Genomic DNA, 22,391 nt, shown 5'->3' on the forward strand with positions numbered 1-22,391 from the left:
GGGTGTAGTTGCTTTTAAAACAATAGGCCATAGTTTAATTCTTGAAGAACTCATTGTTTTTTTGCATTTGGTGGTGTTTGGACTCTTTTTCACTTTCTGTGCTAAGGCTTATGCTTTTATTTCTTTCTTGGTAACACTTTAGCTACCTTAGTTGGCAAAAAGCAAAGCTAATTGAGAGAATTTGTAGGCAGAGGTGGAAAAGCTACATAACTGATTCCAAAAACTCCCCTGTCTTTAGAGTTAGTGTTAAAAATGCCAAAAATGGCAGAGGTCTTTAGGGGTAATTTGGTGCTGGTGCTGACTCTTTGTAATCTTTTTGAGCTAAGGCTCATAGTGTACTTTCTTTCTTGGTAAGAGTTTAGTTACCTTATTGGCAAAAAGTGAAGATGATTGAGAGAATTGTAAGAATTGGTGGAAAAGCTCCATAGCTGATTCACAAGAATTCATCTTTGAGTTTTGGACAATGCTTTGCCTTGTTTTTAAACTTTTTAGTAATTGGCTCTTTCAAGACATATTCAGTCCTCCTTTTTTTAAGTAAAACTTTAGCAGATTTAACAGCCATAATCCCAAACCAGTCAAGTTGGTTCATGCATTGGTGGTATAGTGGTGAGCATAGCAGCTTCCCAAGCAGTTGACACGGTTTCAATTCCCAGCCAATGCAATACTTATGTAGTTTTATTTCTGGCATATTATACATTTTACAAACTATTTTGTAATGTTAGTGCAGAAAATGTAAAAAAAATAGCTGACCCTGTAAGCATTGGTGGTATAGTGGTGAGCATAGCTGCCTTCCAAGCAGTTGACCCGGGTTCAATTCCCGGCCAATACAAAACATCGGTGTTTTTTTTTTTCAGTCACGTCATACTTTTTACTAACAATTTTGAAGGGTTAGTGCAGAAAATGTGAAAAAAATGCTGGGTACCTTAAGCATTTTTGGTATAGTGGTGAGCAAACCTGCCTTCCAAGCAGTTGACCTGCGATTGATTCCTGGTCAATGCAATACTTATGTGGGGGTTTTTTTCCTGCCACGTCTTACTTTTTACTAATAATTTCGCATTGTTAGTGCAGAAAATGTAAGAAAAAAACATGGCTTCTGTAAGTGTTGGTGGCATAGTGGTGAGAATCGCTGCCTTCCAAGTAGTTGAACCGAGTTCGATTCTCAGCCAACGCATGAATTGTTTTTCACATTTGGTGATGCTTTTAGTCTGTTTTAATTTTTCGTTTTAAGTCTCAGGCTCTTCTTTCTTCTTAGATTTTAGCAACCACGAAAATGAGAAAAAAATTGAAGAGAATATTTCTTCGCTTTTTTTCAACTGTCTCATCTAACTGATCTTCTGCTCTTCAGTTGTTGATTAAATACTTTGTAGGGTTAGTCTCCAATACGAAAGCAATGTCAGGGTTGGCATTGGTGTTATGCTGGTGGGTGTAGTTGCTTTTAAAACAATAGGCCATAGTTTAATTCTTGAAAAACTCATTGTTTTTTTGCATTTGGTGGTGTTTGGAATCTTTTTCACTTTCTGTGCTAAGGCTTATGCTTTTATTTCTTTCTTGGTAACACGTTAGCTACCTTAGTGGGCAGAAAGCAAAGCTAATTGAGAGATTTTGTAGGCAGAGGTGGAAAAGCTACATAACTGATTCCAAAAACTCCTCTGTCTTTAGAGTTAGTGTTAAAAATGCCAAAAATGGCATTAAGGGGTAATTTGGTGCTGGTGCTGACTCTTTGTAATCTTTTTGAGCTAAGACTCATAGTGTACTTTCTTTCTTGGTAAGAGTTTAGTTACCTTATTGGCAAAAAAGTGAAAATAATTGAGAGAATTGTAAGAATTGGTGGAAAAGCTCCATAGCTGATTCACAAGAATTCATCTTTGAGGTTTGGACAATGCTTTGCCTTGTTTTTAAACTTTTTAGTAATTGTCTCTTTCAAGACATATTCAGTCCTCCTTTTTTAAGTAAAACTTTAGCAGATTTAACAGCCAAAGTCCCAAACCAGTCAAGTGGGTTCATTCATTGGTGGTATAGTGGTGAGCATAGCTGCTTCCCAAGCAGTTGACCCGTGTTCGATTTCCAGCCAATGCAATACTTATGTAGTTTTATTTCTGGCATATCATACATTTTACAAACTATTTTGTAATGTTAGTTCAGAAAATGTAAAAAAAAAAGCTGACCCTGTAAGCATTGGTGGTATAGTGGTGAGCATTGCTGCCTTCCAAGCAGTTGACCCAGGTTCAATTCCCGGGCAATACAAAACATTGGTGTTTTTTTTTTTCAGGCATGTCATACTTTTTACTAACAATTTTGTAGGGTTAGTGCAGAAAATGTGAAAAAAATGCTGGGTACCTTATGCATTTTTGGTATAGTGGTGAGCAAACCTGCCTTCCAAGCAGTTGACCTGCGATTGATTCCTGGTCAATACAATACTTATGTGGGTTTTTTTTTCCTGGCACGTCTTACTTTTTACTAATAATTTCGTATTGTTAGTGCAGAAAATGTAAGAAAAAAACATGGCTTCTGTAAGTGTTGGTGGTATAGTGGTGGGAATCGCTGCCTTCCAAGTAGTTGACCCGAGTTCGATTCTCAGCTAACGCATGAATTGTTTTTCACATTTGGTGATGCTTTTAGTCTGTTTTAATTTTTCATGTTAAGTCTCAGGCTCTTCTTTCTTCTTAGAGTTTAGCAACCACGAAAATGAGAAAAAAATTGAAGAGAATATTTCTTAGCTTTTTTTCAACTGTCTCATCTAACTGATCTTCTGCTCTTCAGTTGTTGATTAAACACTTTGTAGGGTTAGTCTCCAATACAAAAGCAATGTCAGGGTTGGCATTGGTGTTATACTGGTGGGTGTAGTTGCTTTTAAAACAATAGGCCATAGTTTAATTCTTGAAGAACTCATTGTTTTTTTGCATTTGGTGGTGTTTGGACTCTTTTTCACTTTCTGTGCTAAGGCTTATGCTTTTATTTCTTTCTTGGTAACACTTTAGCTACCTTAGTTGGCAGAAAGCAAAGCTAATTGACAGAATTTGTAGGCAGAAGTGGAAAAGCTACATAACTGATTCCAAAAACTCCTCTGTCTTTAGAGTTAGTGTTAAAAATGCCAAAAATGGCAGAGGTCTTTAGGGGTAATTTGGTGCTGGTGCTGACACTTTGTAATCTTTTTGAGCTAAGGCTCATAGTGTACTTTCTTTCTTGGTAAGAGTTTAGTTACCTTATTGGCAAAAAAGTGAAAATAATTGAGAGAATTGTAAGAATTGGTGGAAAAGCTCCATAGCTGATTCACAAGAATTCATCTTTGAGTTTTGGACAATGCTTTGCCTTGTTTTTAAACTTTTTAGTAATTGGCTCTTTCAAGACATACTCAGTCCTCCTTTTTTAAGTAAAACTTTAGCAGATTTAACAGCCAAAATCCCAAACCAGTCAAGTGGGTTCATGCATTGGTGGTATAGTGGTGAGCATAACTGCTTCCCAAGCAGTTGACCCGGGTTTGATTTCCAGCCAATGCAATACTTATGTAGTTTTATTTCTGGCATATCATACATTTTACAAACTATTTTGTAATGTTAGTGCAGAAAATGTAAAAAAAAAAGCTGACCCTGTAAGCATTGGTGGTATAGTGGTGAGCATAGCTGCCTTCCAAGCAGTTGACCTGGGTTCAATTCCCGGCCAATACATAACATGGTTGTTTTTTTTTTTTCAGGCACGTCATAATTTTTACTAACAATTTTGTAGGGTTAGTGCAGAAAATGTGAAAAAAATGCTGGGTACCTTAAGCATTTTTGGTATAGTGGTGAGCAAACCTGCCTTCCAAGCAGTTGACCTGCGATTGATTCCTGGTCAATGCAATACTTATGTGGGTTTTTTTTTCCTGGCATGTCTTACTTTTTACTAATAATTTTGTATTGTTAGTGCAGAAAATGTAAGAAAAAAACATGGCTTCTTTAAGTGTTGGTGGTATAGTGGTGAGCATAGCTGCTTCCCAAGCAGTTGACCCGGGTTCGATTCCCGGCCAATGCAATACTTATGTAGTTTTATTTCTGGCATATCATACATTTTACAAACTATTTTGTAATGTTAGTGCAGAAAATGTAAAAAAAAAAGCTGATCCTGTAAGCATTGGTGGTATAGTGGTGAGCATAGCTGCCTTCCAAGCAGTTGACCCGGGTTCGATTCCCGGCCAATGCAAAACATGGGAGTTTTTTTTTTTCAGGCACGTCATAATTTTTACTAACAATTTTGTAGGGTTAGTGCAGAAAATGTTAAAAAAATGCTGGGTACCTTAAGCATTTTTGGTATAGTGGTGAGCAAACCTGCCTTCCAAGCAGTTGACCTGCGATAAAAACATGGCTTCTGTAAGTGTTGGTGGTATAGTGGTGAGCATAGCTGCCTTCCAAGCTGTTGACCCAGGTTCAATTCCTGGCCAACGCATGAATTGTTTTTCACATTTGGTGATGCTTTTAGTCTGTTTTAATTTTTCGTGTTAAGGCTCATGCTCTTCTTTCTTCTTAGAGTTTAGCAACCACGAAAATGAGAAAAAAATTGAAGAGAATATTTCTTAGATTTTTTTCAACTGTCTCATCTAACTGATCTTCTGCTCTTCAGTTGTTGATTAAATACTTTGTAGGGTTAGTCTCCAATACGAAAGCAATGTCAGGGTTGGCATTGGTGTTATGCTGGTGGGTGTAGTTGCTTTTAAAACAATAGGCCATAGTTTAATTCTTGGAGAGCTCATTGTTTTTTTGCATTTGTTGGTGTTTGGACTCTTTTTCACTTTCTGTGCTAAGGCTTATGCTTTTATTTCTTTCTTGGTAACACTTTAGCTACCTTAGTGGGCAGAAAGCAAAGTTAATTGAGAGAATTTGTAGGCAGAGGTGGAAAAGCTACATAACTAATTCCAAAAACTCCTCTGTCTTTAGAGTTAGTGTTAAAAATGCCAAAAATGGCAGAGGTCTTTAGGGGGAATTTGGTGCTGGTGCTCACTCTTTGTAATATTTTGAGCTAAGGCTCATAGTGTACTTTCTTTCTTGGTAAGAGTTTAGTTACCTTATTGTCAAAAAAGTGAAAATAATTGAGAGAATTGTAAGAATTGGTGGAAAAGCTCCATAGCTGATTCACAAGAATTCATCTTTGAGTTTTGGACAATGCTTTGCCTTGTTTTTAAACTTTTTAGTAATTGGCTCTTTCAAGACATATTCAGTCCTCCTTTTTCTAAGTAAAACTTTAGCAGATTTAACGGCCATAATCCCAAACCAGTCAAGTTGGTTCATGCATTGGTGGTATAGTGGTGAGCATAGCTGCTTCCCAAGCAGTTGACCAGGGTTTGATTCCCGGCCAATGCAATACTTATGTAGTTTTATTTCTGGCATATCATACATTTTACAAACTATTTTGTAATGTTAGTGCAGAAAATGTAAAAAAAAAGCTGATCTTGTAAGCATTGGTGGTGTAGTGGTGAGCATAGCTGCCTTCCAAGCAGTTGACCTGGGTTCGATTCCCGGCCAATGCAAAACATGGGTGTGTTTTTTTTTCAGGCACGTCATAATTTTTACTAACAATTTTGTAGGGTTAGTGCAGAAAATGTGAAAAAAATGCTGGGTACCTTAAGCATTTTTGGTATAGTGGTGAGCAAACCTGCCTTCCAAGCAGTTGACCTGCGATTGATTCCTGGTCAATGCAATACTTATGTGGGTTTTTTTTTCCTGGCACGTCTTACTTTTTACTAATAATTTTGCATTGTTAGTGCAGAAAATGTAAGAAGAAAACATGGCTTCTGTAAGTGTTGGTGGTATAGTGGTGAGAATAGCTGCCTTCCAAGCTGTTGACCCGGGTTTGATTCCCGGCCAATGCATGAATTGTTTTTCACATTTGGTGATGCTTTTAGTCTGTTTTAATTTTTCGTGTTAAGGCTCATGCTCTTCTTTCTTCTTAGAGTTTAGAAACCACGAAAATGAGAAAAAAATTGAAGAGAATATTTCTTAGATTTTTTTCAACTGTCTCATCTAACTGATCTTCTGCTCTTCAGTTGTTGATTAAATACTTTGTAGGGTTAGTCTCCAATACGAAAGCAATGTCAGGGTTGGCATTGGTGTTATGCTGGTTGGTGTAGTTGCTTTTAAAACAATAGGCCATAGTTTAATTCTTGAAGAACTCATTGTTTTTTTGCATTTGGTGGTGTTTGGAATCTTTTTCACTTTCTGTGCTAAGGCTTATGCTTTTATTTCTTTCTTGGTAACACTTTAGCTACCTTAGTGGGCAGAAAGCAAAGCTAATTGAGAGAATTTGTAGGCAGAGGTGGAAAAGCTACATAACTGATTCCAAAAACTCCTCAGTCTTTAGAGTTAGTGTTAAAAATGCCAAAAATGGCAGAGGTCTTTAGGGGGAATTTGGTGCTGCTGTTTACTCTTTGTAATCTGTTTGAGCTAAGGCTCATAGTGTACTTTCTTTCTTGGTAAGAGTTTAGTTACCTTATTGTCAAAAAAGTGAAACTAATTGAGAGAATTGTAAGAATTAGTGGAAAAGCTCCATAGCTGATTCACAAGAATTCATCTTTGAGTTTTGGACAATGCTTTGCCTTGTTTTTAAACTTTTTAGTAATTGGCTCTTTCAAGACATATTCAGTCCTCCTTTTTCTAAGTAAAACTTTAGCAGATTTAACGGCCATAATCCCAAACCAGTCAAGTTGGTTCATGCATTGGTGGTATAGTGGTGAGCATAGCTGCTTCCCAAGCAGTTGACCCAGGTTCGATTCCCGGCCAATGCAATACTTATGTAGTTTTATTTCTGGCATATCATACATTTTACAAACTATTTTGTAATGTTTGTGCAGAAAATGTAAAAAAAAAAGCTGATCCTGTAAGCATTGGTGGTATAGTGGTGAGCATAGCTGCCTTCCAAGCAGTTGACCCGGGTTCGATTCCCGGCCAATGCAAAACATGGGTGTGTTTTTTTTTCAGGCACGTCATAATTTTTACTAACAATTTTGTAGGGTTAGTGCAGAAAATGTGAAAAAAATGCTGGGTACCTTAAGCATTTTTGGTATAGTGGTGAGCAAACCTGCCTTCCAAGCAGTTGACCTGCGATTGATTCCTGGTCAATGCAATACTTATGTGGGTTTTTTTTTTCCTGGCACGTCTTACTTTTTACTAATAATTTTGTATTGTTAGTGCAGAAAATGTAAGAAAAAAACATGGCTTCCGTAAGTGTTGTTGGTATAGTGGTGAGCATAGCTGCCTTCCAAACAGTTGACCCGGGTTCAATTCCAGGCCAACGCATGAATTGTTTTTCACATTTGGTGATGCTTTTAGTCTGTTTTAATTTTTCGTGTTAAGGCTCATGCTCTTCTTTCTTCTTAGAGTTTAGCAACCACGAAAATGAGAAAAAAATTGAAGAGAATATTTCTTAGATTTTTTTCAACTGTCTCATGTAACTGATCTTCTGCTCTTCAGTTGTTGATTAAATACTTTGTAGGGTTAGTCTCCAATACGAAAGCAATGTCAGGGTTGGCATTGTTGTTATGCTGGTGGGTGTAGTTGCTTTTAAAACAATAGGCCATAGTTTAATTCTTGAAGAACTCATTGTTTTTTTCCATTTGGTGGTGTTTGGAATCTTTTTCACTTTCTGTGCTAAGGCTTATGCTTTTATTTCTTTCTTGGTAACACTTTAGCTACCTTAGTGGGCAGAAAGCAAAGGTAATTGAGAGAATTTGTAGGCAGAGGTGGAAAAGCTACATAACTGATTCCAAAAACTCCTCTGTCTTTGGAGTTAGTGTTAAAAATGCCAAAAATGGCAGAGGTCTTTAGGGGGAATTTGGTGCTGCTGTTGACTCTTTGTAATCTGTTTGAGCTAAGGCTCATAGTGTACTTTCTTTCTTGGTAAGAGTTTAGTTACCTTATTGCAAAAAAGTGAAACTAATTAAGAGAATTGTAAGAATTGGTGGAAAAGCTCCATAGCTGATTCACAAGAATTCATCTTTGAGTTTTGGACAATGCTTTGCCTTGTTTTTAAACTTTTTAGTAATTGGCTCTTTCAAGACATATTCAGTCCTCCTTTTTCTAAGTAAAACTTTAGCAGATTTAACGGCCATAATCCCAAACCAGTCAAGTTGGTTCATGCATTGGTGGTATAGTGGTGAGCATAGCTGCTTCCCAAGCAGTTGACCCAGGTTCGATTCCCGGCCAATGCAATACTTATGTAGTTTTATTTCTGGCATATCATACATTTTACAAACTATTTTGTAATGTTAGTGCAGAAAATGTAAAAAAAAAAGCTGATCCTGTAAGCATTGGTGGTATAGTGGTGAGCATAGCTGCCTTCCAAGCAGTTGACCCGGGTTCGATTCCCGGCCAATGCAAAACATGGGTGTGTTATTTTTTCAGGCACGTCATAATTTTTACTAACAATTTTGTAGGGTTAGTGCAGAAAATGTGAAAAAAATGCTGGGTACCTTAAGCATTTTTGGTATAGTGGTGAGCAAACCTGCCTTCCAAGCAGTTGACCTGCGATTGATTCCTGGTCAATGCAATACTTATGTGGGTTTTTTTTTTCCTGGCACGTCTTACTTTTTACTAATAATTTTGTATTGTTAGTGCAGAAAATGTAAGAAAAAAACATGGCTTCTGTAAGTGTTGGTGGTATAGTGGTGAGCATAGCTGCCTTCCAAGCTGTTGACCCAGGTTCGATTCCTGGCCAACGCATGAATTGTTTTTCATATTTGGTGATGCTTTTAGTCTGTTTTAATTTTTCGTGTTAAGGCTCATGCTCTTCTTTCTTCTTAGAGTTTAGCAACCACGAAAATGAGAAAAAAATTGAAGAGAATATTTCTTAGATTTTTTTCAACTGTCTCATCTAACTGATCTTCTGCTCTTCAGTTGTTGATTAAATACTTTGTAGGGTTAGTCTCCAATACGAAAGCAATGTCAGGGTGGGCATTGGTGTTATGCTGTTGGGTGTAGTTGCTTTTAAAACAATAGGCTATAGTTTAATTCTTGAAGAACTCATTGTTTTTTTCCATTTGGTGGTGTTTGGAATCTTTTTCACTTTCTGTGCTAAGGCTTATGCTTTTATTTCTTTCTTGGTAACACTTTAGCTACCTTAGTGGGCAGAAAGCAAAGCTAATTGAGAGAATTTGTAGGCAGAGGTGGAAAAGCTACATAACTGATTCCAAAAACTCCTCTGTCTTTAGAGTTAGTGTTAAAAATGCCAAAAATGGCAGAGGTCTTTAGGGGGAATTTGGTGCTGCTGTTGACTCTTTGTAATCTGTTTGAGCTAAGGCTCATAGTGTACTTTCTTTCTTGGTAAGAGTTTAGTTACCTTATTGCAAAAAAGTGAAACTAATTAAGAGAATTGTAAGAATTGGTGGAAAAGCTCCATAGCTGATTCACAAGAATTCATCTTTGAGTTTTGGACAATGCTTTGCCTTGTTTTTAAACTTTTTAGTAATTGGCTCTTTCAAGACATATTCAGTCCTCCTTTTTCTAAGTAAAACTTTAGCAGATTTAACGGCCATAATCCCAAACCAGTCAAGTTGGTTCATGCATTGGTGGTATAGTGGTGAGCATAGCTGCTTCCCAAGCAGTTGACCCGGATTCTATTCCCGGCCAATGCAATACTTATGTAGTTTTATTTCTGGCATATCATACATTTTACAAACTATTTTGTAATGTTAGTGCAGAAAATGTATAAAAAAAGCTGATCCTGTAAGCATTGGTGGTATAGTGGTGAGCATATCTGCCTTCCAAGCAGTTGACCCGGGTTTGATTCCCGGCCAATGCAAAACATGGGTGTGTTTTTCATTCAGGCACGTCATAATTTTTACTAACAATTTTGTAGGGTTAGTGCAGAAAATGTGAAAAAAATGCTGGGTACCTTAAGCATTTTTGGTATAGTGGTGAGCAAACCTGCCTTCCAAGCAGTTGACCTGCGATTGATTCCTGGTCAATGCAATACTTATGTGGGTTTTTTTTTTCCTGGCACGTCTTACTTTTTACTAATAATTTTGTATTGTTAGTGCAGAAAATGTAAGAAAAAAACATGGCTTCTGTAAGTGTTGGTGGTATAGTGGTGAGCATAGCTGCCTTCCAAGTAGTTGAACTGAGTTCGATTCTCAGCCAACGCATGAATTCTTTTTCATATTTAGTGATGCTTTTAGTCTGTTTTAATTTTTCGTGTTAAGGCTCATGCTCTTCTTTCTTCTTAGAGTTTAGCAACCACGAAAATGAGAAAAAAATTGAAGAGAATATTTCTTAGATTTTTTTCAACTGTCTCATCTAACTGATGTTCTGCTCTTCAGTTGTTGATTAAATACTTTGTAGGGTTAGTCTCCAATACGAAAGCAATGTGAGGGTTGGCATTGGTGTTATGCTGGTGGGTGTAGTTGCTTTTAAAACAATAGGCCATAGTTTAATTCTTGAAGAACTCATTGTTTTTTTTGCATTTGGTGGTGTTTGGAATCTTTTTCACTTTCTGTGCTAAGGCTTATGCTTTTATTTCTTTCTTGGTAACACTTTAGCTACCTTAGTGGGCAGAAAGCAAAGCTAATTGAGAGAATTTGTAGGCAGAGGTGGAAAAGCTACATAACTGATTCCAAAAACTCCTCTGTCTTTAGAGTTAGTGTTAAAAATGCCAAAAATGGCAGAGGTCTTTAGGGGGAATTTGGTGCTGCTTTTGACTCTTTGTAATCTGTTTGAGCTAAGGCTCATAGTGTACTTTCTTTCTTGGTAAGAGTTTAGTTACCTTATTGCAAAAAAGTGAAAATAATTGAGAGAATTGTAAGAATTGGTGGAAAAGCTACATAGCTGATTCACAAGAATTCATCTTTGAGTTTTGGACAATGCTTTGCCTTGTTTTTAAACTTTTTAGTAATTGGCTCTTTCAAGACATATTCAGTCCTCCTTTTTCTAAGTAAAACTTTAGCAGATTTAACGGCCATAATCCCAAACCAGTCAAGTTGGTTCATGCATTGGTGGTATAGTGGTGAGCATAGCTGCTTCCCAAGCAGTTGACCCGGGTTCTATTCCCGGCCAATGCAATACGTATGTAGTTTTATTTCTGGCATATCATACATTTTACAAACTATTTTGTAATGATAGTGCAGAAAATGTAAAAAAAAAAGCTGATCCTGTAAGCATTGGTGGTATAGTGGTGAGCATAGCTGCCTTCCAAGCAGTTGACCTGGGTTCGATTCCCGGCCAATGCAAAACATGGGTGTGTTTTTTTTTCAGGCACGTCATAATTTTTACTAACAATTTTGTAGGGTTAGTGCAGAAAATGTGAAAAAAATGCTGGGTACCTTAAGCATTTTTGGTATAGTGGTGAGCAAACCTGCCTTCCAAGCAGTTGACCTGCAATTGATTCCTGGTCAATGCAATACTTATGTGGGTTTTTTTTTCCTGGCATGTCTTACTTTTTACTAATAATTTTGTATTGTTAGTGCAGAAAATGTAAGAAAAAAACATGGCTTCTGTAAGTGTTGGTGGTACAGTGGTGAGCATAGCTGCCTTCCAATTTGTTGGCCCGGGTTCGATTCCTGGCCAACGCCTGAATTGTTTTTCACATTTGGTGATGCTTTTAGTCTGTTTTAATTTTTCGTGTTAAGGCTCATGCTCTTCTTTCTTCTTAGAGTTTAGCAACCACGAAAATGAGAAAAAAAATGAAGAGAATATTTCTTAGATTTTTTTCAACTGTCTCATCTAACTGATCTTCTGCTTTTCAGTTGTTGATTAAATACTTTGTAGGGTTAGTCTCCAATACGAAAGCAATGTCAGGGTTGGCATTGGTGTTATGCTGGTGGGTGTAGTTGCTTTTAAAACAATAGGCCATAGTTTAATTCTTGAAGAACTCATTGTTTTTTTCCATTTGGTGGTGTTTGGAATCTTTTTCACTTTCTGTGCTAAGGCTTATGCTTTTATTTCTTTCTTGGTAACACTTTAGCTACCTTAGTGGGCAGAAAGCAAAGCTAATTGAGAGAATTTGTAGGCAGAGGTGGAAAAGCTACATAACTGATTCCAAAAACTCCTCTGTCTTTAGAGTTAGTGTTAAAAATGCCAAAAATGGCAGAGGTCTTTAGTGGGAATTTGGTGCTGCTGTTCACTCTTTGTAATCTGTTTGAGCTAAGGCTCATAGTGTACTTTCTTTCTTGGTAAGAGTTTAGTTACCTTATTGTCAAAAAAGTGAAACTAATTGAGAGAATTGTAAGAATTGGTGGAAAAGCTCCATAACTGATTCACAAGAATTCATCTTTGAGTTTTGGACAATGCTTTGCCTTGTTTTTAAACTTTTTAGTAATTGGCTCTTTCAAGACATATTTAGTCCTCCTTTTTCTAAGTAAAACTTTAGCAGATTTAACAGCCAAAATCCCAAACCAGTCAAGTGGGTTCATGCATTGGTGGTATAGTGGTGAGCATAGCTGCTTCCTAACCAGTTGACCCGGGTTTGATTCCCGGCCAATGCAATACTTATGTAGTTTTATTTCTGGCATATCATACATTTTACAAACTATTTTGTAATGTTAGTGCAGAAAATGTAAAAAAAAAAAGCTGACCCTGTAAGCATTGGTGGTATAGTGGTGAGCATAGCTGCCTTCCAAGCAGTTGACCCGGGTTCAATTCCCGGCCAATACAAAACATCGGTGTTTTTTTTTTTTCAGGCACGTCAAACTTTTTACTAACAATTTTGTAGGGTTAGTGCAGAAAATGTGAAAAAAATGCTCGGTACCTTAAGCATTTTTGGTATAGTGGTGAGCAAACCTGCCTTCCAAGCAGTTGACCTGCGATTGATTCCTGGTCAATGCAATACTTATGTGTTTTTTTTTTTCCTGGCACGTCTTACTTTTTACTAATAATTTCGCATTGTTAGTGCAGAAAATGTAAGAAAAAAACATGGCTTCTGTAAGTGTTGGTGGTATAGTGGTGAGAATTGCTGCCTTCCAAGTAGTTGACCCGCGTTTGATTCCCGGCCAACGCATGAATTGTTTTTCACATTTGGTGATGCTTTTAGTCTGTTTTAATTTTTCGTGTTAAGTCTCAGGCTCTTCTTTCTTCTTTGAGTTTAGCAACCACGAAAATGAGAAAAAAATTGAAGAGAATATTTCTTAGATTTTTTTCAACTGTCTCATCTAACTGATCTTCTGTTCTTCAGTTGTTGATTAAACACTTTGTAGGGTTAGTCTCCAATACGAAAGCAATGTCAGGGTTGGCATTGGTGTTATGCTGGTGGGTGTAGTTGCTTTTAAAACAATAGGCCATAGTTTAATTCTTGAAGAACTCATTGTTTTTTTGCATTTGGTGGTGTTTGGACTCTTTTTCACTTTTTGTGCTAAGGCTTATGCTTTTATTTCTTTCTTGGTAACACTTTAGCTACCTTAGTTGGCAAAAAGCAAAGCTAATTGAGAGAATTTGTAGGCATAGGTGGAAAAGCTACATAACTGATTCCAAAAACTCCTCTGTCTTTAGAGTTAGTGTTAAAAATGCCAAAAATGGCAGAGTTCTTTAGGGGGAATTTGTTGCTGCTGTTGACTCTTTGTAATTTGTTTGAGCTAAGGCTCATAGTGTACTTTCTTTCTTGGTAAGAGTTTAGTTACCTTATTGGCAAAAAAGTGAAAATAATTGAGAGAAATGTAAGAATTGGTGGAAAAGCTCCATAGCTGATTCACAAGAATTCATCTTTGAGTTTTGGACAATGCTTTGCCTTGTTTTTAAACTTTTTAGTAATTGGCTCTTTCAAGACATATTCAGTCCTCCTTTTTTAAGTAAAACTTTAGCAGATTTAACAGCCAAAATCCCAAACCAGTCAAGTGGGTTCATGCATTGGTGGTATAGTGGTGAGCATAGCTGCTTCTTAACCAGTTGACCCGGGTTTGATTCCCGGCCAATGCAATACTTATGTAGTTTTATTTCTGGCATATCATACATTTTACAAACTATTTTGTAATGTTAGTGCAGAAAATGAAAAAAAAAGCTGACCCTGTAAGCATTGGTGGTATAGTGGTGAGCATAGCTGCCTTCCATGCAGTTGACCCGGGTTCAATTCCCGGCCAATACAAAACATTGGTGTTTTTTTTTTTTCAGGCACGTCAAACTTTTTACTAACAATTTTGTAGGGTTAGTGCAGAAAATGTGAAAAAAATGCTCGGTACCTTAAGCATTTTTGGTATATTGGTGAGCAAACCTGCCTTCCAAGCAGTTGACCTGCGATTGATTCCTGGTCAATGCAATACTTATGTGGTTTTTTTTTTCCTGGCACGTCTTACTTTTTACTAATAATTTCGCTTTGTTAGTGCAGAAAATGTAAGAAAAAAACATGGCTTCTGTAAGTGTTGGTGGTATAGTGGTGAGAATCGCTGCCTTTCAAGTAGTTGACCCGCGTTTGATTCCCGGCCAACGCATGAATTGTTTTTCACATTTGGTGATGCTTTTAGTCTGTTTTAATTTTTCGTGTTAAGTCTCAGGCTCTTCTTTCTTCTTTGAGTTTAGCAACCACGAAAATGAGAAAAAAATTGAAGAGAATATTTCTTAGATTTTTTTCAACTGTCTCATCTAACTGATCTTCTGTTCTTCAGTTGTTGATTAAACACTTTGTAGGGTTAGTCTCCAATATGAAAGCAATGTCAGGGTTGGCATTGGTGTTATGCTGGTGGGTGTAGTTGCTTTTAAAACAATAGGCCATAGTTTAATTCTTGAAGAACTCATTGTTTTTTTGCATTTGGTGGTGTTTGGACTCTTTTTCACTTTTTGTGCTAAGGCTTATGCTTTTATTTCTTTCTTGGTAACACTTTAGCTACCTTAGTTGGCAAAAAGCAAAGCTAATTGAGAGAATTTGTAGGCATAGGTGGAAAAGCTACATAACTGATTCCAAAAACTCCTCTGTCTTTAGAGTTAGTGTTAAAAATGCCAAAAATGGCAGAGTTCTTTAGGGGTAATTTGGTGCTGGTGCTGACTCTTTGTAATCTTTTTTAGCTAAGGCTCATAGTGTACTTTCTTTCTTGGTAAGAGTTTAGTTACCTTATTGGCAAAAAAGTGAAAATAATTGAGAGAATTGTAAGAATTGGTGGAAAAGCTCCATAGCTGATTCACAAGAATTCATCTTTGAGTTTTGGACAATGCTTTGCCTTGTTTTTAAACTTTTTAGTAATTGGCTCTTTCAAGACATATTCAGTCCTCCTTTTTTTAAGTAAACTTTAGCAGATTTAACAGCCATAATCCCAAACCAGTCAAGTTGGTTCATGCATTGGTGGTATAGTGGTGAGCATAGCTGCTTCCCAAGCAGTTGACCCGGGTTCTATTCCCGGCCAATGCAATCCTTATGTAGTTTTATTTCTGGCATATCATACATTTTACAAACTATTTTGTAATGATAGTGCAGAAAATGTAAAAAAAAAAGCTGATCCTGTAAGCATTGGTGGTATAGTGGTGAGCATAGCTGCCTTCCAAGCAGTTGACCCGAGTTCGATTCCCGGCCAATGCAAAACATGGGTGTGTTTTTTTTTCAGGCACGTCATAATTTTTACTAACAATTATGTAGGGTTAGTGCAGAAAATGTGAAAAAAATGCTGGGTACCATAAGCATTTTTGGTATAGTGGTGAGCAAACCTGCCTTCCAAGCAGTTGACCTGCAATTGATTCCTGGTCAATGCAATACTTACGTGGGTTTTTTTTTTCCTGGCACGTCTTACTTTTTACTAATAATTTCGTATTGTTAGTGCAGAAAACGTAAGAAAAAAACATGGCTTCTGTAAGTGCTGGTGTTATAGTGGTGAGCATAGCTGCCTTCCAAGCTGTTGACCCGGGTTCGATTCCTGGCCAACGCATGAATTGTTTTTCACATTTGGTGATGCTTTTAGTCTGTTTTAATTTTTCGTGTTAAGGCTCATGCTCTTCTTTTTTCTTAGAGTTTAGCAACCACGAAAATGAGAAAAAAATTGAAGAGAATATTTCTTAGATTTTTTTCAACTGTCTCATCTAACTGATCTTCTGCTTTTCAGTTGTTGATTAAATACTTTGTAGGGTTAGTCTCCAATACGAAAGCAATGTCAGGGTTGGCATTGGTGTTATGCTGGTGGGTGTAGTTGCTTTTAAAACAATAGGCCATAGTTTAATTCTTGAAGAACTCATTGTTTTTTTGCATTTGGTGGTGTTTGGAATCTTTTTCACTTTCTGTGCTAAGGCTTATGCTTTTATTTCTTTCTTGGTAACACTTTAGCTACCTTAGTGGGCAGAAAGCAAAGCTAATTGAGAGAATTTGTAGGCAGAGGTGGAAAAGCTACATAACTGATTCCAAAAACTCCTCTGTCTTTAGAGTTAGTGTTAAAAATGCCAAAAATGGCAGAGGTCTTTAGGGGTAATTTGGTGCTGGTGCTGACTCTTTGTAATCTTTTTGAGCTAAGGCTCATAGTGTACTTTCTTTCTTGGTAAGAGTTTAGTTACCTTATATGCAAAAAAGTGAAAATAATTGAGAGAATTGTAAGAATTGGTGGAAAAGCTCCATAGCTGATTCACAAGAATTCATCTTTGAGTTTTGGACAATGCTTTGCCTTGTTTTTAAACTTTTTAGTAATTGGCTCTTTCAAGACATATTCAGTCCTCCTTTTTTAAGTAAAACTTTAGCAGATTTAACAGCCAAAATCCCAAACCAGTCAAGTGGGTTCATGCATTGGTGGTATAGTGGTGAGCCTAGCTGCTTCCCAAGCAATTGACCCGGGTTCAATTTCCAGCCAATGCAATACTTATGTAATTTTAATTCTGGCATATCATACATTTTACAAACTATTTTGTAATGTTAGTGCAGAAAATGTAAAAAAAAAAGCTGACCCTGTAAGCATTGGTGGTATAGTGGTGAGCATAGCTGCCTTCCAAGCAGTTGACCCGGGTTTAATTCCCAGCCAATACATAACATTAGTGTTTTTTTTTTCAGGCACGTCATACTTTTTACTAACAATTTTGTAGGGTTAGTGCAGAAAATGTGCAAAAAAATGCTGGGTACCTTAAGCATTTTTGGTATAGTGGTGAGCAAACCTGCCTTCCAAGCAGTTGACCTGCGATTGATTCCTGGTCAATGCAATACTTATGTGGGATTTTTTTTCCTGGCACGTCTTACTTTTTACTAATAATTTCGTATTGTTAGTGCAGAAAATTTTGGAAAAAAACATGGCTTCTGTAAGTGTTGGTGGTATAGTGGTGAGAATTGCTGCCTTCCAAGAAGTTGACCCGAGTTCGATTCTCAGCCAACGCATGAATTGTTTTTCACATTTGGTGATGCTTTTAGTCTGTTTTAATTTTTCGTGTTAAGTCTCAGGCTCTTCTTTCTTCTTAGAGTTTAGCAACCACAAAAATGAGAAAAAAATTTAAGAGAATATTTCTTAGCTTTTTTTCAACTGTCTCATCTAACTGATCTTCTGCTCTTCAGTTGTTGATTAAACACTTTGTAGAGTTAGTCTCCAATACGAAAGCAATGTCAGGGTTGGCATTGGTGTTATGCTGGTGGGTGTAGTTGCTTTTAAAACAATAGGCCATAGTTTAATTCTTGAAGAACTCATTGTTTTTTTGCATTTGGTGGTGTTTGGAATCTTTTTCACTTTCTGTGCTAAGGCTTATGCTTTTATTTCTTTCTTGGTAACACTTTAGCTACCTTAGTTGGCAAAAAGCAAAGCTAATTGAGAGAATTTGTAGGCAGAGGTGGAAAAGCTACATAACTGATTCCAAAAACTCCTCTGTCTTTAGAGTTAGTGTTAAAAATGCCAAAAATGGCAGAGGTCTTTAGGGGGAATTTGGTGCTGCTGTTGACTTTTTGTAATCTGTTTGAGCTAAGGCTCATAGTGTACTTTCTTTCTTGGTAAGAGTTTAGTTACCTTATTGGCAAAAAAGTGAAAATAATTGAGAAAAATGTAAGAATTGTTGGAAAAGCTACATAGCTGATTCACAAGAATTCATCTTTGAGTTTTGGACAATGCTTTGCCTTGTTTTTAAACTTTTTAGTAATTGGCTCTTTCAAGACATATTCAGTCCTCCTTTTTTTAAGTAAAACTTTAGCAGATTTAACAGCCAAAATCTCAAGCCAGTCAAGTGGGTTCATGCATTGGTGGTATAGTGGTGAGCATAGCTGCTTCCCAAGCAGTTGATCCGGGTTCGATTTCCAGCCAATGCAATACTTATGTAGTTTTATTTCTGGCATATCATACATTTTACAAACTATTTTGTAATGTTAGTGCAGAAAATGTAAAAAAAAAAGCTGACCCTGTAAGCATTGGTGGTATAGTGGTCAGCATAGCTGCCTTCCAAGCAGTTGACCCGGGTTCGATTCTTGGCCAATGCAAAACATGGGTGTGTTTTTTTTTCAGGCAAGTAATAATTTTTACTAACAATTTTGTAGGGTTAGTGCAGAAAATGTGAAAAAAATGCTGGGTACCTTAAGCATTTTTGGTATAGTGGTGAGCAAACCTGCCTTCCAAGCAGTTGACCTGCGATTGATTCCTGGTCAATGCAATACTTATGTGGGTTTTTTTTCCTGGCACGTCTTACTTTTTACTAATAATTTTGTATTGTTAGTGCAGAAAATGTAAGAAAAAAACATGGCTTCTGTAAGTGTTGGTGGTATAGTGGTGAGAATCGCTGCCTTCCAAGTGGTTGACCCGAGTTTGATTCTCAGCCAACGCATGAATTGTTTTTCACATTTGCTGATGCTTTTAGTCTGTTTTAATTTTTCGTGTTAAGTCTCAGGCTCTCCTTTCTTCTTAGAGTTTAGCAACCACGAAAATGAGAAAAAAATTTAAGAGAATATTTCTTAGCTTTTTTTCAACTGTCTCATCTAACTGATCTTCTGCTCTTCAGTTGTTGATTAAACACTTTGTAGAGTTAGTCTCCAATACGAAAGCAATGTCAGGGTTGGCATTGGTGTTATGCTGGTGGGTGTAGTTGCTTTTAAAACAATAGGCCATAGTTTAATTCTTGAAGAACTCATTGTTTTTTTGCATTTGGTGGTGTTTGGAATCTTTTTCACTTTCTGTGCTAAGGCTTATGCTTTTATTTCTTTCTTGGTAACACTTTAGCTACCTTAGTTGGCAAAAAGCAAAGCTAATTGAGAGAATTTGTAGGCAGAGGTGGAAAAGCTACATAACTGATTCCAAAAACTCCTCTGTCTTTAGAGTTAGTGTTAAAAATGCCAAAAATGGCAGAGGTCTTTAGGGGGAATTTGGTGCTGCTGTTGACTTTTTGTAATCTGTTTGAGCTAAGGCTCATAGTGTACTTTCTTTCTTGGTAAGAGTTTAGTTACCTTATTGGCAAAAAAGTGAAAATAATTGAGAAAAATGTAAGAATTGTTGGAAAAGCTACATAGCTGATTCACAAGAATTCATCTTTGAGTTTTGGACAATGCTTTGCCTTGTTTTTAAACTTTTTAGTAATTGGCTCTTTCAAGACATATTCAGTCCTCCTTTTTTTAAGTAAAACTTTAGCAGATTTAACAGCCAAAATCTCAAGCCAGTCAAGTGGGTTCATGCATTGGTGGTATTGTGGTGAGCATAGCTGCTTCCCAAGCAGTTGACCCGGGTTCGATTTCCAGCCAATGCAATACTTATGTAGTTTTATTTCTGGCCTTTCATACATTTTACAAACTATTTTGTAATGTTAGTGCAGAAAATGTAAAAAAAAAAGCTGACCCTGTAAGCATTGGTGGTATAGTGGTCAGCATAGCTGCCTTCCAAGCAGTTGACCCGGGTTCGATTCTTGGCCAATGCAAAACATGGGTGTGTTTTTTTTTCAGGCAAGTAATAATTTTTACTAACAATTTTGTAGGGTTAGTGCAGAAAATGTGAAAAAAATGCTGGGTACCTTAAGCATTTTTGGTATAGTGGTGAGCAAACCTGCCTTCCAAGCAGTTGACCTGCGATTGATTCCTGGTCAATGCAATACTTATGTGGGTTTTTTTTCCTGGCACGTCTTACTTTTTACTAATAATTTTGTATTGTTAGTGCAGAAAATGTAAGAAAAAAACATGGCTTCTGTAAGTGTTGGTGGTATAGTGGTGAGAATCGCTGCCTTCCAAGTGGTTGACCCGAGTTTGATTCTCAGCCAACGCATGAATTGTTTTTCACATTTGCTGATGCTTTTAGTCTGTTTTAATTTTTCGTGTTAAGTCTCAGGCTCTTCTTTCTTCTTAGAGTTTAGCAACCACGAAAATGAGAAAAAAATTGAAGAGAATATTTCTTAGCTTTTTTTCAACTGTCTCATCTAACTTTCTTGGTAAGAGTTTAGTTACCTTATTGGCAAAAAAGTGAAAATAATTGAGAGAATTGTAAGAATTGGTGGAAAAGCTCCATAGCTGATTCACAAGAATTCATCTTTGAGTTTTGGACAATGCTTTGCCTTGTTTTTAAACTTTTTAGTAATTGGCTCTTTCAAGACATATTCAGTCCTCCTTTTTTTAAGTAAAACTTTAGCAGATTTAACAGCCAAAATCTCAAGCCAGTCAAGTGGGTTCATGCATTGGTGGTATAGTGGTGAGCATAGCTGCTTCCCAAGCAGTTGACCCGGGTTCGATTTCCAGCCAATGCAATACTTATGTAGTTTTATTTCTGGCATATCATACATTTTACAAACTATTTTGTAATGTTAGTGCAGAAAATGTAAAAAAAAAAGCTGACCCTGTAAGCATTGGTGGTATAGTGGTCAGCATAGCTGCCTTCCAAGCAGTTGACCCGGGTTCGATTCTTGGCCAATGCAAAACATGGGTGTGTTTTTTTTTCAGGCAAGTAATAATTTTTACTAACAATTTTGTAGGGTTAGTGCAGAAAATGTGAAAAAAATGCTGGGTACCTTAAGCATTTTTGGTATAGTGGTGAGCAAACCTGCCTTCCAAGCAGTTGACCTGCGATTGATTCCTGGTCAATGCAATACTTATGTGGGTTTTTTTTCCTGGCACGTCTTACTTTTTACTAATAATTTGTATTGTTAGTGCAGAAAATGTAAGAAAAAAACATGGCTTCTGTAAGTGTTGGTGGTATAGTGGTGAGAATCGCTGCCTTCCAAGTGGTTGACCCGAGTTTGATTCTCAGCCAACGCATGAATTGTTTTTCACATTTGCTGATGCTTTTAGTCTGTTTTAATTTTTCGTGTTAAGTCTCAGGCTCTCCTTTCTTCTTAGAGTTTAGCAACCACGAAAATGAGAAAAAAATTTAAGAGAATATTTCTTAGCTTTTTTTCAACTGTCTCATCTAACTGATCTTCTGCTCTTCAGTTGTTGATTAAACACTTTGTAGAGTTAGTCTCCAATACGAAAGCAATGTCAGGGTTGGCATTGGTGTTATGCTGGTGGGTGTAGTTGCTTTTAAAACAATAGGCCATAGTTTAATTCTTGAAGAACTCATTGTTTTTTTGCATTTGGTGGTGTTTGGAATCTTTTTCACTTTCTGTGCTAAGGCTTATGCTTTTATTTCTTTCTTGGTAACACTTTAGCTACCTTAGTTGGCAAAAAGCAAAGCTAATTGAGAGAATTTGTAGGCAGAGGTGGAAAAGCTACATAACTGATTCCAAAAACTCCTCTGTCTTTAGAGTTAGTGTTAAAAATGCCAAAAATGGCAGAGGTCTTTAGGGGGAATTTGGTGCTGCTGTTGACTTTTTGTAATCTGTTTGAGCTAAGGCTCATAGTGTACTTTCTTTCTTGGTAAGAGTTTAGTTACCTTATTGGCAAAAAAGTGAAAATAATTGAGAGAAATGTAAGAATTGTTGGAAAAGCTACATAGCTGATTCACAAGAATTCATCTTTGAGTTTTGGACAATGCTTTGCCTTGTTTTTAAACTTTTTAGTAATTGGCTCTTTCAAGACATATTCAGTCCTCCTTTTTTTAAGTAAAACTTTAGCAGATTTAACAGCCAAAATCTCAAGCCAGTCAAGTGGGTTCATGCATTGGTGGTATAGTGGTGAGCATAGCTGCTTCCCAAGCAGTTGACCCGGGTTCGATTTCCAGCCAATGCAATACTTATGTAGTTTTATTTCTGGCATATCATACATTTTACAAACTATTTTGTAATGTTAGTGCAGAAAATGTAAAAAAAAAAGCTGACCCTGTAAGCATTGGTGGTATAGTGGTCAGCATAGCTGCCTTCCAAGCAGTTGACCCGGGTTCGATTCTTGGCCAATGCAAAACATGGGTGTGTTTTTTTTTCAGGCAAGTAATAATTTTTACTAACAATTTTGTAGGGTTAGTGCAGAAAATGTGAAAAAAATGCTGGGTACCTTAAGCATTTTTGGTATAGTGGTGAGCAAACCTGCCTTCCAAGCAGTTGACCTGCGATTGATTCCTGGTCAATGCAATACTTATGTGGGTTTTTTTTCCTGGCACGTCTTACTTTTTACTAATAATTTTGTATTGTTAGTGCAGAAAATGTAAGAAAAAAACATGGCTTCTGTAAGTG

At 36.9% G+C, this 22,391-nt stretch overlaps 17 non-coding genes across 17 annotated transcripts; all 17 read left to right on the forward strand.

The window, feature by feature from the left end:
* Positions 1–757: 757 nt before the first annotated feature.
* Positions 758–829, forward strand: TRNAG-UCC (transfer RNA glycine (anticodon UCC)). The gene has a single exon. It is a non-coding gene; the product is annotated as a tRNA-Gly (tRNA).
* A 2,764-nt stretch (positions 830–3,593) lies between these two features.
* TRNAG-UCC (transfer RNA glycine (anticodon UCC)) lies at positions 3,594–3,665 on the forward strand. Its single transcript has one exon. It is a non-coding gene; the product is annotated as a tRNA-Gly (tRNA).
* Positions 3,666–3,936: 271 nt separating this feature from the next.
* On the forward strand, positions 3,937–4,008 carry TRNAG-CCC (transfer RNA glycine (anticodon CCC)). The gene has a single exon. It is a non-coding gene; the product is annotated as a tRNA-Gly (tRNA).
* A 96-nt stretch (positions 4,009–4,104) lies between these two features.
* On the forward strand, positions 4,105–4,176 carry TRNAG-UCC (transfer RNA glycine (anticodon UCC)). The gene has a single exon. It is a non-coding gene; the product is annotated as a tRNA-Gly (tRNA).
* Positions 4,177–5,258: 1,082 nt separating this feature from the next.
* On the forward strand, positions 5,259–5,330 carry TRNAG-CCC (transfer RNA glycine (anticodon CCC)). Its single transcript has one exon. It is a non-coding gene; the product is annotated as a tRNA-Gly (tRNA).
* A 95-nt stretch (positions 5,331–5,425) lies between these two features.
* On the forward strand, positions 5,426–5,497 carry TRNAG-UCC (transfer RNA glycine (anticodon UCC)). Its single transcript has one exon. It is a non-coding gene; the product is annotated as a tRNA-Gly (tRNA).
* A 1,182-nt stretch (positions 5,498–6,679) lies between these two features.
* TRNAG-CCC (transfer RNA glycine (anticodon CCC)) lies at positions 6,680–6,751 on the forward strand. Its single transcript has one exon. It is a non-coding gene; the product is annotated as a tRNA-Gly (tRNA).
* A 96-nt stretch (positions 6,752–6,847) lies between these two features.
* TRNAG-UCC (transfer RNA glycine (anticodon UCC)) lies at positions 6,848–6,919 on the forward strand. The gene has a single exon. It is a non-coding gene; the product is annotated as a tRNA-Gly (tRNA).
* A 1,182-nt stretch (positions 6,920–8,101) lies between these two features.
* TRNAG-CCC (transfer RNA glycine (anticodon CCC)) lies at positions 8,102–8,173 on the forward strand. The gene has a single exon. It is a non-coding gene; the product is annotated as a tRNA-Gly (tRNA).
* Positions 8,174–8,269: 96 nt separating this feature from the next.
* TRNAG-UCC (transfer RNA glycine (anticodon UCC)) lies at positions 8,270–8,341 on the forward strand. Its single transcript has one exon. It is a non-coding gene; the product is annotated as a tRNA-Gly (tRNA).
* A 2,604-nt stretch (positions 8,342–10,945) lies between these two features.
* TRNAG-CCC (transfer RNA glycine (anticodon CCC)) lies at positions 10,946–11,017 on the forward strand. The gene has a single exon. It is a non-coding gene; the product is annotated as a tRNA-Gly (tRNA).
* Positions 11,018–11,113: 96 nt separating this feature from the next.
* On the forward strand, positions 11,114–11,185 carry TRNAG-UCC (transfer RNA glycine (anticodon UCC)). The gene has a single exon. It is a non-coding gene; the product is annotated as a tRNA-Gly (tRNA).
* Positions 11,186–12,367: 1,182 nt separating this feature from the next.
* On the forward strand, positions 12,368–12,439 carry TRNAR-CCU (transfer RNA arginine (anticodon CCU)). Its single transcript has one exon. It is a non-coding gene; the product is annotated as a tRNA-Arg (tRNA).
* A 97-nt stretch (positions 12,440–12,536) lies between these two features.
* On the forward strand, positions 12,537–12,608 carry TRNAG-UCC (transfer RNA glycine (anticodon UCC)). Its single transcript has one exon. It is a non-coding gene; the product is annotated as a tRNA-Gly (tRNA).
* Positions 12,609–13,956: 1,348 nt separating this feature from the next.
* On the forward strand, positions 13,957–14,028 carry TRNAG-UCC (transfer RNA glycine (anticodon UCC)). Its single transcript has one exon. It is a non-coding gene; the product is annotated as a tRNA-Gly (tRNA).
* Positions 14,029–15,210: 1,182 nt separating this feature from the next.
* TRNAG-CCC (transfer RNA glycine (anticodon CCC)) lies at positions 15,211–15,282 on the forward strand. Its single transcript has one exon. It is a non-coding gene; the product is annotated as a tRNA-Gly (tRNA).
* A 96-nt stretch (positions 15,283–15,378) lies between these two features.
* On the forward strand, positions 15,379–15,450 carry TRNAG-UCC (transfer RNA glycine (anticodon UCC)). The gene has a single exon. It is a non-coding gene; the product is annotated as a tRNA-Gly (tRNA).
* Positions 15,451–22,391: the final 6,941 nt, after the last annotated feature.

The sequence above is a fragment of the Phyllobates terribilis genome, unplaced genomic scaffold (genome assembly GCF_046119375.1).
Source record: "Phyllobates terribilis strain yellow unplaced genomic scaffold, ASM4611937v1 Scaffold_3__8_contigs__length_932513732, whole genome shotgun sequence".
Classification (NCBI taxonomy): Eukaryota; Metazoa; Chordata; class Amphibia; order Anura; family Dendrobatidae; genus Phyllobates; species Phyllobates terribilis.